Below are 17,944 nucleotides of genomic sequence, written 5' to 3' on the forward strand. Positions count from 1 at the left end.
CTAACATTGTAAACTAGCTTGTTACACTCTTACTGCAAGCTAACAAGATAAAACTTTCAAATGTACAAATTATCGTACCATTTTTACACAAAACAAAAGATAATAATTATTTTATCGACACTCATACTTACAGACATATCTTGTCCAAGGCAACAATATTTTAAGGTCCGTATCAGCTTAGAACGATAACATTACGGTATCACTTTCCGCCATCTTTTATTTCTTCTTCACGTTCTTATTTTTTCCTTTCCCAAAGTAACCGAACCCAAAGCAGCCACTAGAGGGAGCTCTAGGGCAGCTTACAACTATAATATCCGATTTAAGTTATAAAAGGCAGAACATATTTGGTTAAAATGTTCTGATTGTTCATTTTCTTTGGTTGTTGTAAAATAATGTGTGCCCCAGTCTCCAATAATACATAGTGCTGGAAGGGTGGTTATTCCTCTGCTACACCACAAGAGGGAGTATCTTCTGAAATAAGCAGCTCTAGTGGGAGTTAACAAGCCCAGCGAATTTTGCGTGTCATCCTTGCGCAGGGGCCATGCTAATCTTCTCTGTATCGTATCCAATTTAGCGTACGCGCTTGCCGAAGCAAGCCCAGCCACTCACCATAATGCAGTGCGCCTAACAAGAGCTGTGTGAGACTGTACAAATGTGTAATGGTGAACTATGTCTATATATTTACAGGTAAGTAAGATACTAAATAACTTGAGCTGTGTCTAAAATTAAGTCTACAGGCTTGATGAGAATGTGGGAATGTTAATTCCCATTATGTGTCATTAGTGTCTATTCATTGGTAGCGATAGCCATGAATCTAACGATAAACAGCTAGAGCTAATGGTGTACCATGTCTATATATTTATATATAGACATGGTTTATATATTTATATATAGACATGGTTTATATATTTATAAAGTAAAGACAAACTCATAAAGCAACACTGGTTTCAATTCCTTTAATCCAAGTCCCTAAAGTTTGATTGTGTTCATCTGGACCTGGATCTGGATCTGTTTGCAGTGGAAGAAATGTTTCGTCACTCATCCAAGTGAGTTCCAGTGTTGCCAACTCCTCAGTAAGGAAAATCACCATTGGTTGTCCTAAAGGTCGCTAGAAGTCGCTAAGTGATGTCATCACCTAATTTGCATAATTGGTCATGCTTATGTAATTGTAACCTATGTTATAGGGGAGAGAAATAACATCGTGGAAGACACATAAAGTGAGTAAAAAACACCCTAAATGCATTTAGAATGTATTTAGAACTACAAATTAAATTATTTTAGCAATTTGTTTTTTTTAAATCAGAGAGGCCTGCTCAAAATGAGACCCTTGAGCGACAGTTGGAAAACATCGCGGAACGGATCACTGCAGTTGTGAGGTCTCAGAATCAAAAGACTGACAACACCACGGAACAGAAGTTTGATACCATCATGGGGAGGCTCGCAGCTCTTCAACGGGAGATCGAGAGACCAGCCTCGGAGTGCTAGAATTCGAGCTGCTCACAAAGGAGAAATCAACAATATTCAACATTTGGACACCACGGCCCCAGCTGCAGGCCCAAGGCTGGAGCCCACCAAAACAACTCCCTGATAACGACTGTGTGATGACTATTCTTCCCGCCCCATGAAGGACACCTGGATTGGCTGGAGGACTGTTTACTTAGCATGATAGGCCGAAGGACACTGTCTCAGCTAAACTATGGACACGCACACACACACACTTACACTGATAAGCACTCACTCATCCCCCTCCCTTTCCAACGCCTTCGATGCTTGTGCCCTACCGGGGATGATAGCAGTCAACTGGACCAGCACAGATGCTGCAGGACCGGATGCGCTGTCTACGCCGGCTCTCTCTTACCCTTTACCCGCCCCTGTTGCTTATCTCGTGTTTCTATGGTGTATTGATAGTCATGTGCTTTTGTGCTGAGGTGTTTTTTCTTTTATCAAACTGTTCTCCCACTAGGAGCTCAGTCTGAGTGGAGTTTTTTTTTCTCCTCCTCTTACCTCATGTAGTGTATTTTCGTTGTTTTTTTCCTATCAGCCTACCTTCTGACATGTCTGCCCAATGTGATGTTTGTGTAAAGTTGGTCAGAAGGTTCCTTTGTGAGTGCGCATGCGCCATTAGCGTGCTGCCTGCTGTAACCCCTAATTTCCCTCGGGATGAATAAAGTATTCTGATTCTGATTCTGATAATTCCAACCTTCCTCCTTTATCTGGGCTTTGTGCCGGCAGAAGTGACCCAAAAGAGGTACTCACACACATAGACACACAAAGTGTGTGTGTTTTTAAGTAGTTTTAAACCTTGTGATCCTTAAAAACTTAGGATATAAGAAGAACTGACTGTATTACAGTCAGGGCGGGAGCAGCAGGTTTGCTCATTCACGAGTCATTTGCAGTTTGGACGTGTAGGGGTGAACATCTCCTGCTCTGACAGCAGCTGGGGGCGACTGCTGTGTGAGGATGATCCGCCGCCTGTGAGCGCTTTGGCACGGGCGAGGTGCCCATGGCAGTACCCACTGGTTGTTGAGAGTAAGAGCGATACGTGCTTTCACATCAAAAAGTCATCCTATGTCTTCTTAATAACACCCGCAAAAGTTGCCAGATTTGTCACTAGTTGCTTTTTAGAAAAAAAGTTGCTAAGGGGGTCTGAAAACTCGCTAAATATAGTGACAAAGTCTCTAAGTTGGCAACACTGGTGAGTTCTTCAATTTCAGCTGACTGCAGGTTTCCCCAGTCTTATAAACAGTACACTTGCATAATGACTGAAACTAGCACCACTGAAGGAACATTGGGCTGAGAGGTCAGTTGCTTGATCATTAATATGCAAATTCTCATGACCATTGATCAACAACCACTGATCAAAGCTCATTGATCAAAGACCACTGATCAATGTCCATGAGTCCCATTCACAGAGACTTGGGGAATGGCTCCAATCACAGCATTATAAGATGGTGACAGATGGATCCTTAGGCCCCCTCCTTGATTTAGAGATTTCCCTTTTCACGTAAATGGCCTCCTTGACTCTGCGCTCAAACCAGCGTTCCTCCCTGTCCAGGATGTTACATCCTCATCATTGAAAGAGTGTCCACTGGCCTGTAGGTGTAAATAGACTGCAGAGACAAGGTAGCTCTTCTGTGTGGTGCCATCTGCTTAGCCAGAGGTTGTTTGGTATCCCCAATGTATAAATCATGGCAATCCTCCTGGCACTTACCACCGTAGACTATATTACTCTGTTTGTGCCGGGGGACCCAATCCTAAGGGTGGACCAATTTTGTGTTTTGGGGTTTGAAGGCACAGAGGCACTGTGTTTTGAGAAAATGCATCTCAATTGTTCCAATACTTCTGACACATAAGGGATCCACCGGGGTGGAGCTGGAGTCTCAGTCTCTCCTCCTCCACAGATTACCTACCTGCAAATCAACACTGCAATCAACTGCTGTTCAATAGAACCAGTGTGACTGTCCAGTGTTTGCCCGATTATCAGCTTAACCAGTGTGATAAACAGACCAGTTCTGTTAATAATTTGCTCCGTGTGTGACAACATCTCTTTTCCTTGTCTCCAGTTTTAACTCAGCCAGCCTCAGCCTCTACCTCTATGTGCACTCACCCACCTCAGATGGATGCCGTTTCTGTCACTTGAGATGATTACTCACCTGGTGGTCATTGGCACTGCTCTTCAGAGCCATTTCATTGTCACCTGCTTGCCCATCCTTTTGCACCTTCCTCGCTGAATCAAGACCTCCTCTACTACCCCCTATACTGCCTTTAAACCCTAAAGAATCTTTAGAAAGACAAAAATGTCAGATCCCAACTATCCCAACAATTTCCAATTATTCTTATGGTGATTCCGTTGTCTGTCTGAGGAACAAGAATAACTGCACAAACACCTGTACAGACTTAGCCAAAAACCTGATTATCTGCACGGAAAGGGCTTGTAGGGGTTAAAAAAGGCATTTCTAGTTGTTTTGTTACATATATTATACACCAAATGTGTAAGTGGAAGATTTTCAATTACAAAAATTATAATTCCAATTGAATATATTTTGCTGAATATCATCATCTATGCAAACAGCAAAGCGTCACTCCTATATTCTCTTGCTCTACATTTTTCTGTCTGAACAATTTTATCTGAACACTCTGCCGACTACATTTCTGCCACATTCAGCCCCCTTGTGGAAAAGAAGGCACATAAGGTGAATCTCAAAATAAAGTCAGGGTCTCTCTCACTTTGAAAAGTTTCAAACAACCTGCCCATTCTGTGAAATCATTCTTGGTACTAGAAAAGAAAGCTGGAGGTGTTAATTTCATGGGTTAGGTCTTAAATTGAGCTCTGCAATTTTCTTCCTGAGTAGATTAGAGGGAAGGTCTTACTATCCTCAGGTAAGAAAGCTCTCTACTCCCTCTGACTCATCACATATTGATTCCTTCCACTGCTGCTTGACCCCCGCTAACCCCTCCAACACTTGTGCCTCCACTGCTTTTCCAGACTAAACCTGTTTACAGGAAGAAATGCAATGCATGTGGCTAACTAACAGGGAAATCAGCCCTTGGGGACAGCGGCAACATGCCTGTGCTGTGACCAAATGGGTTTGGCCCCTGTTGTGTTTGTAGATGACATATGGTTACAATCACACAGGGAGAGCATTATCTTCATCCTCAGGCTAAAGTGCATTTCATTAGTTACATCTGCTGGATGTAAGCCTGTGCTGCTCTCAGGAATCAAATAATAACAGCAGAAATAGATCACTGATGCTCCTTTTGAATTGTCTAGATTGGCAGATATCAGGTAAGTTGAATGGAGTCCTCCCATGAGCACTTCCACACTTAATAATGCCATAATGCCAGGCTGTCATGTTCCAGTTTGCTCGTGAAAAGAAAAAAATCAGTTTTCTAAACAAATCTGAATTTATATGGAAAAGTTGCAAAGGGAAAATGAGAGGCTTTGTTTTCAATTGCTGTTTTCACTGAGCTGTAATTCCTAATTAAATTTTCTCATTGAAACCTAATTTCAGAAAGGTAGAAAATGGTGCTCTCTCTGCATTGTAATTGAGACAGAAATGAGCAGCCAGTGCACTGAGCCAGCCTGCCTTTTAAAGAATAATGGCATCATTTGTTTGGTGTCCATTAACGAGGAATGAAGTTTTATTAATTCCTCAACTTGGTTTCCTGCATCTCCCTAATTAATTCCATTTTGTTTTTCTCACTAAGGAAGCTACTGCAGATTAATGATGTGGAACAAAAATGTTGTCGAGATGCTGAGGTTCTGCATATACATGGCGTGAAATTTCTGTCATTAGATAAAAATGCCTGATGACTACAACTTTTTATCCTTATTACATGATGCTAGTGTTGGGGTCCTTTGCCTTAAGGCTTTATTCCATCTGGGTAATTAACTGAAGAAATTAAATTACTTTTGTGGAGAAAAAAATAAGTATAAATCTACTAATACATTTTTAGTTAAGCTAGTTAAAGCTAAAAATGTATTTTACCACCTGTAAGTGGCAGCAGATCTCTCCCAGGTGCCTGGGGCCCTCTCCTTGGCTTGTGCCAGAATAAACAGCACCAGGTGGGGTTGACTGTCCATTGCCTGATTTTTCTGGCGCTCTTGCCTTTTGGTCATGGGGGCTCTGTCTGGGACCTCCCTACTGCTTCTTTCGGGGTGGGCACTGGACATCACAATATGCGGCCTTAGCATCTTACACCCTGCTGTTATGTGCTGGATTGTCACAGGGGCATCTTTACCCCATAGACCGAAGCCTCTATGGATCTTGTGCTGAGAGCTTGTTCCTGTGCAGGCATGATTAGTGCCTCTGTGCGGTCTTTCAGTCCAGCGTTGTCCAGTCACTTGTAGGACTTCTGGCTGTCAGCCACTTCCTCTATCTGCTAGTGGTACATACAGTGCAGGGGCCTGTCCTTCCATGATGGTTCTTCCTTGTTCTTGGGTTTTTGCTGCCTGAGGTATTCAGTGAGCACAGTTGTTTGTTTGGGTAGCAATAGTGTTGGCACCCCATGTCAGATCATTGGACCTTGGAAGGAAGAATCATGTTGCCTCGAGCTTCTGTTCATGGGATTAAGCTGACAATAGTCTCCTGCTGTAGTTCCACTGAAGAATATGCACGTTTGACTAAAGAATCATTTTACAATCCTTTCTGCAAGGCAATAACTTCAGTTAAACAACTACAGCCGTGATTGAAGCTGGTTATTTGTGGAGAATTCAACACGGCAATAGGCAATGGCTATTGTATTGCTACATTAACCCTGGAGAACCCATGGGGTCAGAGCCGACCCCATTGGTTTTCTAGGGAAACCATGGGGTCAAATTTGACCCCATGGGTTCTCCAGGGTTAAAAAAAATTTCGTAACAATTTGCACACACATTTCTTGATTACATTTTCTTGAGAAATTTCAGGTACTACACACTTATTATTATCAAGAAAAAGAAACTACTTTACACTTAACAATTACGAAGAAATATTAAGTACAGTTTATTTAATTGTATTTAGATTACAATTTATAATTATTTAAATAATTACGTTTTTTATTTTGTCATAGACAGAAATATTGCTCTCATTGAATTTCTAAGTGAATTTTACTCTTAAATGTTAACTAGATCTTTTTGCCATTATTTTACTTAGTTTTAGTTTTTACAAATTGTATTGTTTTCTATAATGTAAAATATATTTATAAGTATATACGTTTTTTTTTAATTATTAAAAAAGTGTTTTTTGTTGGGTTTTTTTGGTCCACTTGATTGTCATAGTTTTTATTAGGATTTTTTATTTTTATTTTAAGTTATTACAATCAGCACGGACAAGACCGGGGGTCGGGAAAGAGAAAGAAGAAAGAAAGGGAAGTTGGGAAGAGCTAACAGAACGAGGGGGAAAGAAAAATAGAGGACAAGAGGGATAGAGAGAGAAAAGATGCTGAAAAAAACAAGAAAAATAATAACACACTAGCCCCAACTAAGTATCAGCATAAGTAACAGTAAATAATAAACAGTATTTGTTACTGAGCAGCACACAGTCGTAATAATTCATGACATGTTTAGAGGCAGCAGCAACATTCAAACTAGTCCTCACGAAAGAAACTTTTTCAATTAAAATTTTCACTCAAAGTGACATAAAATTGGAGGCGGCCTTATTGGAACTATGGGGCTGTTTTGAGGTGACAGATTGGGAGACACTTTGTGAACCTCACTGTGAGGCTTATAGAGTGTATTACTAACTAAGTGATCCTCAACTTGATTGTCCCAGCTCAGACTGTCCATTGTTACCCAAATATCAAGCCGTGGTTCACTAAGGACATCCCTCCTCAATGACAGAAAGAAGGCCTTCAGAGCCAGCAATAGAGGGGAGGTGAGAATGGTTCAGGCATTACTGAAGGGCAAGATCATAGAGGCTAAGGATGATTACAATAGAAAGTGTCCTGAATTCTTTGATGTTGGGCTGAGAACAAGCAACCAATACTCAGAGCAGGTCCAGTCAATCAACAATTATTTATTATCATACATGTATGGGAGAATTACACAATACCACCCTCTGTGTCGCTCTCAAAGAAAAACACCTCAATCTACTGTTTTATTTTTCAGGGTTCACGCCCCTTCATTCGTAAGCAGATAACATAACATGCGTCAGTTGCAGTTAGTGACGGTTAGATACAATTCCTTTTTGGCAGTCTTCTACAGCACTTAGGAAGCTATCTCAACTGCCTTTCACTCCAGGTGTTTCCTGTTCTCACTAAGAGACCCATGATCATATGTGGCACATCCTGAGTACATCCCGTTCTGACTGTGGAGACACACAGACAGTCACAACCAAAACTCTCTTCCTAAGATTAGTACTTCATTTGGTATGCAGGGAGTGCAGAATTATTAGGCAAATGAGTATTTTGTCCACATCATCCTCTTCATGCATGTTGTCTTACTCCAAGCTCTATAGGCTCGAAAGCCTACTACCAATTAAGCATATTAGATGATGTGCATCTCTGTAATGAGAAGGGGTGTGGTCTAATGACATCAACCCCCTATATCAGGTGTGCATAATTATTAGGCAACTTCCTTTCCTTTGGCAAAATGGGTCAAAAGAAGGACTTGACAGGCTCAGAAAAGTCAAAAATAGTGAGATATCTTGCAGAGGGATGCAGCAGTCTCAAAATTGCAAAGCTTCTGAAGCGTGATCATCGAACAATCAAGCGTTTCATTCAAAATAGTCAACAGGGTCGCAAGAAGCGTGTGGAAAAACCAAGGCGCAAAATAACTGCCCATGAACTGAGAAAAGTCAAGCGTGCAGCTGCCAAGATGCCACTTGCCACCAGTTTGGCCATATTTCAGAGCTGCAACATCACTGGAGTGCCCAAAAGCACAAGGTGTGCAATACTCAGAGACATGGCCAAGGTAAGAAAGGCTGAAAGACGACCACCACTGAACAAGACACACAAGCTGAAACGTCAAGACTGGGCCAAGAAATATCTCAAGACTGGTTTTTCTAAGGTTTTATGGACTGATGAAATGAGAGTGAGTCTTGATGGGCCAGATGGATGGGCCCGTGGCTGGATTGGTAAAGGGCAGAGAGCTCCAGTCCGACTCAGACGCCAGCAAGGTGGAGGTGGAGTACTGGTTTGGGCTGGTATCATCAAAGATGAGCTTGTGGGGCCTTTTCGGGTTGAGGATGGAGTCAAGCTCAACTCCCAGTCCTACTGCCAGTTTCTGGAAGACACCTTCTTCAAGCAGTGGTACAGGAAGAAGGCTGCATCCTTCAAGAAAAACATGGTTTTCATGCAGGACAATGCTCCATCACACGCGTCCAAGTACTCCACAGCGTGGCTGGCAAGAAAGGGTATAAAAGAAGAAAAACTAATGACATGGCCACCTTGTTCACCTGATCTGAACCCCATTGAGAACCTGTGGTCCATCATCAAATGTGAGATTTACAAGGAGAGAAAACAGTACACCTCTCTGAACAGTGTCTGGGAGGCTGTGGTTGCTGCTGCACGCAATGTTGATGGTGAACAGATCAAAACACTGACAGAATATATGGATGGCAGACTTTTGAGTGTCCTTGCAAAGAAAGGTGGCTATATTGGTCGCTGATTTGTTTTTGTTTTGTTTTTGAATGTCAGAAATGTATATTTGTGAATGTGGAGATGTTATATTGGTGTCACTGGTAAAACGAAATAATTGAAATGGGTATATATTTGTTTTTTGTTAAGTTGCCTAATAATTATGCACAGTAATAGTCACCTGCACACACAGATATCCCCCTAAAATAGCTAAAACTAAAAACAAACTAAAAACTACTTCCAAAAACATTCAGCTTTGATATTAATGAGTTTTTTGGGTTCATTGAAAACATGGTTGTTGTTCAATAATAAAATTATTCCTCAAAAATACAAGTTGCCTAATAATTCTGCACTCCCTGTAATACTACTGAAACATAACACTTTATTGGTGTTAATGATACTTCATATATTGCCATTTAGGCTTTTATTTCCCACAAAAGCTAGAGTGGAAACTCCGGCAGAACCGCATGAGAGAGGTTTGGAGTGGCATGAAGGCCATAACTGGATTCAAGCCATTCAACAACAGAGGAACTACCAAAGACGCCACTTCCCAGTGGCCCCCCGGATTACAGGCTGTGGCACTGACACACATCATGAAGACCCTGGAAAGACTCATCCTTGACCAGCTCAGACCTATTGTCAGGCCGCATCAGGATCCCCTTCAGTTCGCTTGCCAGCCCTGCCTTGGAGCTTGGACGCCATCATCTACCTGCTCAATCGTGTCTATGCCTATCTGGAACAGCCAGCAAGCACTGTCATGTTTTCAACTTCTCCAGTGCATTCAATACCATCAGGCTGACACTCCTTGGTGATAAACTGACAGCGATGCAGGTGAATGCCTCTTGCGTCCTGGATAGTTGATTGCCTGACAGGAGGACCACAATATGTGTATCTTCAACATTTTGTGTCCCACAAGGTGATCAGCAATACAGGGGCACAACATTCTCTTTCCTTCCCTCGTCAATCTCTACACCACAGACTTCAGCCACTGCACAGAGACCTGCCATCTTCAGAAGTTTTCTGATAACTCTGCGGTGGTTGGATGCATCAGTGAGGGTGATGAGTGAGAGTACCGGACTGTGGTTGACTCCTTTGTCCCGTCATGCTAACAGAATCAAAAAGATCAAAAAACTGATTGTGGATTATGGAGGACCAGGAAATCTGTGACCCCTGTTTTAATCCAGAGGGTTGATGTGGACATTGTGGAGGACTATAAATACCTTGGAGTACACATAGGCAATAAACTGGACTGGGTTAAAAACCCCACTACCCTCTACAGCAGGGGTGTCCAACTCTGGGCCTCAAGGGCTGGTGTCCTGCAGGTTTTATCTCCAAAGGTTGATTCTGTTCATCTGGACCAGAGGTGGGTAGTAACGAGTTACATGTACTCCGTTACATTTACTTGAGTAAGTTTTTGAAAAAAAAAGTACTTTTAAAGTACCTTTTTTGCACGATACTTTTTACTTGAGTGCATTTGTGAAGAAGAAACGGTACTTTTACTCCGCTACATTTGCAAAATTCGACTCGTTACTTAAAAAAAAAAAAAATTGTTTAACACATTAGATAACATGCCGCCAGTGGAGTTTCCGGTAACCTTTTTACCAATCAGATGCAGTCACATGACCAGTTTGAAACTGTGGCGGGCAGAGCAGCCCAAGCGTTTCAAAGTAGCGGACACACGGAAAGAAGAAACATGGCAGAGCTAGTTGTCTACGTTAGAGCTGAAGAGGATGAACACCCTTGGTCTCATATACTAAGAATGTTTCACTTAAAAGCAGTACAAAAGAACAGCTATGTCTTCAGCGTCGGTGTCTTCAGTGAGAGCCAAAACAAACCAACTTTTCAGCGTGAAACAACTGAACTCCTGTAACCTGAGGAAACGGTAAGTTTTCTCTAAATATCTTTTTAGCTGTGGTTAGCTGGATGCCAGTCTTATGTTACAGCAGCTGTGTCGAGCTGCGAGTCATATTTTCAGCGCTACGTTGTAGCGAGATACGTTTCTGGGTGTTTTGTGCAGCTTCGGCTGTCCTTTTAGCTGCTCGCTGGTTAGCTAGCGTGAGCTATAAGCTAACAGCTAGCCTGGTTAATGACACTAGAGTTCAACGCACATGTAAACAGCTCGTCTCTACTGCTTTCACTGTTAAAACAGAATGCAATACTGTGGGTGACAGGGTTTATTATGTGAAACAGCAGCTTGTTTAGTTTAAACAGTCTGCATTAAGCTGGGCAAATACTGCAATTTTTTTCAGTCACGTTATTTAGCTCCTGCTCAAACTGTACAATTGAATTGCAGGGGTTAGAAGTTCATAGGTCACGATGCAGGGTCTCACACAATACGGCCCAATGGTCTGATGCGACCTGAGTGCTCAAACTGTGCATTCATAACATGCCGCTTATCATACAAAATCTGTCTCTCGCTCTCCCTCTTTGTGTCTTTCACTCACTCACACAGACACACACAAACCACCACCATAAACTTTGCTAAATTACTAATAAAAAAAACATTGACCAGGCAGCTGTAATTGAGTAGCAATGTCCATCCAACTCTTTTCATGGTTGTTGTAGTCGTAATAATTTGTGAGGCCACATTGAAAAGCCCCGGATACGGAAGCGTAGAGCTGCCAGCCAGACAAAAGAAAAATAGAGCTATATCACGTTATAACGTGAAAAGTTTCTTGTTCTAACAATATACTTTTAATGTTTGTACAATATACTATCATGTTGTTACAGTATACCTTTCATGTTTGAACAATATAATATCACGTTATTACAATATACATAATTATTACATTCGTACAATACAAATATTATATTGTACGAACATGAAAAGTATATTGTTAGAACAATAAACTCTTCACGTTATAACGTGATATAGCTCTATTTTTCTTTTGCCTGGCTGGCAGCTCTACGCTTACATACTCAGATAAGTACTAGTTCGGCCTCAATCTCTTGTGTCCAGATCACACGCTGTGCTGCTCCACCTTTTCGCTTTCATTTCTGTGTTTGTGCGTGCGCAGTGTGAGAGGCTGCGTTGAGGGGCGACAGGATTTGGTTTGATTATCATGCGACCACACGATTGATGATTGGGAGCTGGTCGTGAGGTGTTAACTGCTTTTCGTTACCCCATGTATACTACACGATGCACGACACGCAATTAAGGCAGAACTCGGGCCGATCCCGAAAATGGTTGCGCGACTGAAAAGTCGGCTCAAAATGGGCCAAAAATCGCACAGTGTATGGCCAGCTTTTGGAGGCTAGCTCCAAACAAACATCCGCAGCTTGGCAGTGTATACAGCACTATAATGACCAGACCTAATTCTTTTGAAAACCATACATCTTTCCACAGGTCTCCACTTCATCAGACATCACCTAGACACAGAGCTGGATGAGGCCAGCACAAACATCAGCCTAACCGACTAAGATGATGGATCCATGAGGTCAGGAAAGCCAGAAGCAGGGGAGCTGGAGAGGTACCTTTCATGTCCATTCAGTGATAAACAGTTAAGTCACTTGGATGAGTGATGAAACGTTTCTCCCACTGAAAACGCTATGTCCAGATGAACAGAATCAACCTTTGGAGATTTACTTACCCAGATTACTGAGAATGCATCAAGACCTGCAGGTTTTAGATCTCACCCTGGGTCATCACACGTGAATCAAATGTTTAGTTCATTACCAGGCCTCTGGAGAACTTCAAGACATGTTGGGGAGGTAATTTAGCCATTTAAATCAGCTGTGTTGGATCAAGGACACATCTAAAACTTGCAGGACACCAGCCCTTGAGGCCTGGAGTTGGACACGCCTGCTCTACTGGAAGGGCCAGAATCATCTCTATTTTCTGAGGCAGCTAAGGACCTTTAACATTTGTCGGACAATGCTCAGGGTTTTCTATTCTGTTGTGAGATTTTGAGTCTGTTGTGGCCAGTGCCATCCTCTATGTTGTTGCTGCTGGGGCAGCAGGCTGAGGGTTGCAGATGCCATCAGACTCAAACTGATTCACAAGGTAGGTAATGTTGTGGGGATAGAGCTGCACTCCTTCAAGGTGGTGTTGGAGTGTAACAGGGTATCCATTTGTAGAGTGTATCCATTAATTGTTGGAATGTTGCTGGTGCACCTTGAAGCCCAAATGGCACGACTTTAAATTGGTACATACCAAAAGGAGTTTTGAAGGCTGTCCGCTCTTTTGCTTCTGGTGCCAAAGCCACTTGCCAGTATCCCTTACACAGATCCAGTGTCGTAATGTAGCTTGCTGATCCAGCTCTCCCCAACAGGAGGAGAGCTACTCAATGCCCTACCCCTGGGCATTGGGTAGTATCTGAAATCAATACAGAATCTCAGGGTGTCATTTTTCTTTGGTACCAAAACAATCGGGTTCACTACTTGACACCTCAATGTTTTCCAGATCCAACATCCAATTTTATTTATTTCTTCAGCACTGGCACCAACCGCTCTAGAATCCTGTGGCTCTTTTGATGAACGGGTATATTCTCCTTCACCCACATCTTGTGTTGAACTAGTGACGTGAAGCTTGGTGTTTCTCGAAAGAGCTTTGGATCCAGGAGTGGTTTTATATCAGCCTGCTCAGAATGAGAAAAATGAGAAAGGTCAACTGAAGCAAAACCTGGAGTGTTAGTTGAAAAGAACTTCTCTGTCACCTCCTCATCCCTAACTGAACGCACCAGTAACTGATGGACGGGCTCTTGTCGGCTGTGGAATTCTTTCAACGGGTTCACATGAAATGTCTGATATTTTTTGGCTCTTTCTGGCATATTCAGTTCATACGTGACTTACCTTACTTGTCTGATGATCTCGTATGGTGCATGCCATTTCGTCAGCAGCTTGTTATCACTAGTGGGAAGCAATAATATTACTTTCTGACCTGGCCTTCTGATCATACCATGTCTTTTGAGGTTTTTGTGTTGCTATCATGTTGTCTTGCACCAATGATACCAATCTCTCTCTCATGTTGATGACGTAGGTAGGCTGCGATGTTTTCACCCTCTGCTTTGGGGTCCTCCCAGCAGTCCTTCAGCAGATCCAGTGGTCTTCTCGCTTGGCGGCCGTACAAAAGTTCAAAAGACGAGAAGCCAGTGGAAACCTGCGGGACCTTCCAGTAGGCAAACAGAAGGCAGCCATTGATCCATGTCAGCACTTGTGTCAGAGACAAACTTGCGCAGCATAGTTTTGAGAATCTGGTTGTATCTCTCCACTAGCCCGTCCATTTGGGTGTGATAAGCGGTGGTCTTTAGTCCCTTTATCCCTAACAGCTTATAAACCTGCTGCAACAACTTGGATAGGAAGTTTGTTCCACAGTCCGTCAGAATTTCTCTTGGTATGCCTACCCTAGAGAAAAGCTGCATAAGATAATTAGCAATGTGAAGGGCTTTAATTGATCTGAATGGGAAGGCCTCAGGAAACAGTGTTGCATAGTCACATATGACCAATATGTAACAATGGCTGATGTGGAGCTCTTCTCTAAAGGACCAACAATATCCATGCCTAGCCTCTCAAATTGTGTTTCAATAATTGGCAGTGGTTGCAACTGGGCTCGTGCTACTCCTTCGCCTGAGGTCAACTGACATTTTTCACAGGAACTGCAAAACTCAGAAACCTGGACATACATCCCTGGCCAAACAAAGTGGCTGCTGATCCTATTCAGTGTTTTGTGAAAAGCCAGATGACCTGCCCATGGAATTGAATGACCCAAATCCATAACTTTGTTTCTGAACTGTTGTGCGAGTGCTACCGCTTCACAGTCCCCTTTCTCTGGTACAAGATGCCTTCTCTTATCAAATAAACCGTGTCTGTGACACGGCTTACCTGACCTTGACTAGCCCCCTCTACCTCTGTTACCTTCTCAAACCAGGGTTTTAGAGAAGGGTCGCTTCTTTGGAGTGCACCTAAATCTGAGGGAATGTCAAACTCAAGCTGGTTATTTGGCTTAGGAAACAATGCTGTGCCCTCTCTCCCTGAGCCTTTGAACTTTTCCCTTCTTCTCTGAGCAAAGGCTTCCCAGTCTTCCCTGGCTCTATTTCCAGAGACGCCTCAAAAAAAGGGTAGCTCTTGCATCATTTCCTTTGCACTTGTGAGCCTACAGATTCATCACCTGAGCCTTGCATGTCTTTTTCAGCACTCACTTGGGGATCAAAATCTATCTAGTGTATTAGATCAAGTAGTAGGGATGTCACTCCATGATGTGCTGCTTATGGCAGGAACACGTTCAATAAGAGACTGAGATTACCCAAATCCACCACTGAACGACACCGGAAATCACTCCTCCCCTGTACAACTCCTCCATCTAACTTGGAACTAAATTAAATAATACAATATATGTATTTTACTGTTCTTATTGTCTTGGAGCAACTGTAACCACATAATTTCCTTAGGGATTAATAAAGTATTCTGATTCTGATGTACTTTTATTTCTCTCTTTTCTTTCTGAAAGAAAATAAAAAGTGTGAAATATAATTTATTTTACCAATAAAAATGCTTGAAAAGCTGATATTGTTGATGGAGTTGTGACCTGTTAAAAGCATACATTTCCACACAAAGAAATATGATGAATGCATGTTGGATTCCTTAACTGTTTGGACCCACTTGGACACTTCCCCTTCCTGGATGTCCTCTCGCCAGTCTGAGCTATATTGTTGTGATTCCTGAAACATAAGCTTATTAGACCTTCAGCACTAACAAACAAAATATTAATTTTCAATTGATTAAGAAATGTCTGAAGGAGTTGATTCACAAGAGGCCTTTTACTTAAAAGAAAACCAATAATAAAAGAGAGCTAGACCAGGGATCTAAAACCTGCAGTTCCTCAGCTTTTTTTTCATTAACTTTGATTTGATTTGATATACTTTTATTAGTCCCACAAGGGGAAATTTCATAAGGCTGCCGACCTATTGGACGCAATGGCGGTGCCATCTTACCCTCCGACCATACATACATTACACAAAACATCACATGGGGAAGACATGTCAGAGAGGTATAACAATGGAAAAATGCACCACACGAGGAAAGATAAGGAGAAAAAAATAACTCCCCCCAAGACTGAGCTCCAACAGGGAGATCAGTTTGAGAACAGAAAAAAACACCTCTGCACATGAAAAAACTCTTAATACACCAAAGAAACACATGACAAGCAACAGGGTTGGGTAAAGGGTGAGAGACAGCTGATTTAGACAGTACATCCGGGGCTGCGTGCACTGGTCTCCTTGATCCACCGTCAGCATCGGAGGGGAATAAGCGTCGAAGGCGTTTGGAAAGGGAGGGGGGATGAGTGTGTGCATATCAGTGTATATGTATGTGTGTGCGTGTCCAGAGTTCAGCTGAGACAGTGTCCTTCGCCCTGCTAGGCTAAGTAAACAGTCTTCACGCCAACCCAGGTGGCCTTGCATGGAATGGGAAGGAACAGTCTAAACACAGTCGTTATCAGGGTGTTGTTGTTCAACTCCAGCCTTGAGACCGCAGCTGGTGCCGAGAGGGTATCCACATGAAGTGATGGTGCTTTTTACTTCAGTGCAAACAGCTCATATGAATTTCAAAGCAGTTCTACAGTCCAACACTGGTCTCTCAATCTCCAGTTGGAGAGCCGCGAGCTTCGCCATACTTGCGTTCTGTGATGTTGTCATTTCTTGTGCTCAAGGAGCCGATTCTGAGAACTCACGGCAGTGAGCCTCCCCGAGATGTCATCCAATTTGCGTTCAGAGATGTTATTCTGAGCTAGCCCTTCCGAGATGTAATCCAGTCTGCAGTCAGAGATCTTATTCTGAGTATTCACAGCAGCCGTAGCCTCTCCAAGATCTTATCCGTGCTGCACTCAATGAGCCCATTTTGAGAAACTCACGCCTCTTCCCAACGTTTCAATCCCAGTGGGCAGCCTTGTGGGGGTTTGAACAGCCGGTTCCGCTTTCTTAATTCTTCGATAAGTCAGGGCCAAGCCAGCTCCGATCAGCCAGAACCCTGTTACCATGGTTCCGAATAGGTAGATATCTTCAGCACTCAGGCTCACCCGAGCCCAGACTTCTCGTTGAGAAAGGGTGTCAATTGCATTTAGGGACCAGTTGATCCAATCCATATTTCCTCTTTTAGGTTTTAGAGAACAGACTGTGAGAGAATGTTCCAGGGAAAAGTAATACAAAAGACACAAGACTAGACAAGGACATAAGAAGTTAAGCAGGGAAGCTAAGGGACGGGCATCGGCAAAAAAATAGATTAAAAAAAAATTGCTCGTGCTGCCCCGACATCATGCCAGCGCATATTGGGAATGGCATAGGCACTGATCGGTTTTCTATCGCCCATTTGCTGGGAGTAAGGACGCCCTCCGTTTGCGAGGTGCACCTGCTGCATGCGGCACAGGGAGGAGAGGGCGGGGTGGCGCGGGATTCTCTGGCTGGCTGGAGCAGCATCTAATAACCAACTCGCAAAATAAAACAAAATAAAAACAAACCAACAAACACGAAAACACCAGACATTATGATACAGACTAATTTGCACCGATATTTTTTCGAAATTCTACACGCGAAAAGTGAGCGCGAGAGCCCTCGGTGCACCTTGCTGCTCAAGTCAAAGTAAACTTTACTGTCATCTCTGCTACATACAGTATAGTATATAGAGAAACGAGACAACGAGGCTCCTGTTACAGCAGTGCAAGTAAACAAACAATAAATATAAGAGTAAGAAAATAAATATACACTTTAGGATTAGAGGTGAAGGGATCAATAACAATTTAAAATTTATATTTTATAGTTTGAGGCAGCACGGTGGGGGCAGCACTGTTGCCGCACAGCAAGAAGGACCTTAGTTCAATTCCACCATCAGGCCGGGGTCTTTCTGTGTGGAATTTGCATGTTCTCCCGGTGTTTGCGTGGGTTCCCTCCGGGTGCTC

The 17,944-nt window shown here is 42.8% G+C and overlaps 1 non-coding gene across 1 annotated transcript; it reads right to left on the reverse strand.

The window, feature by feature from the left end:
• Positions 1–490: 490 nt before the first annotated feature.
• Positions 491–599, reverse strand: LOC146683758 (U6 spliceosomal RNA). Its single transcript, XR_014917793.1, has one exon. It is a non-coding gene; the product is annotated as a U6 spliceosomal RNA (small nuclear RNA).
• Between the last annotated feature and the right edge of the window lie 17,345 nt (positions 600–17,944).

Source organism: Copadichromis virginalis, linkage group LG22, assembly GCF_057382275.1.
Source record: "Copadichromis virginalis isolate Kocher_CV1m ecotype Utaka linkage group LG22, C_Virginalis_male_GT1.1, whole genome shotgun sequence".
Classification (NCBI taxonomy): Eukaryota; Metazoa; Chordata; class Actinopteri; order Cichliformes; family Cichlidae; genus Copadichromis; species Copadichromis virginalis.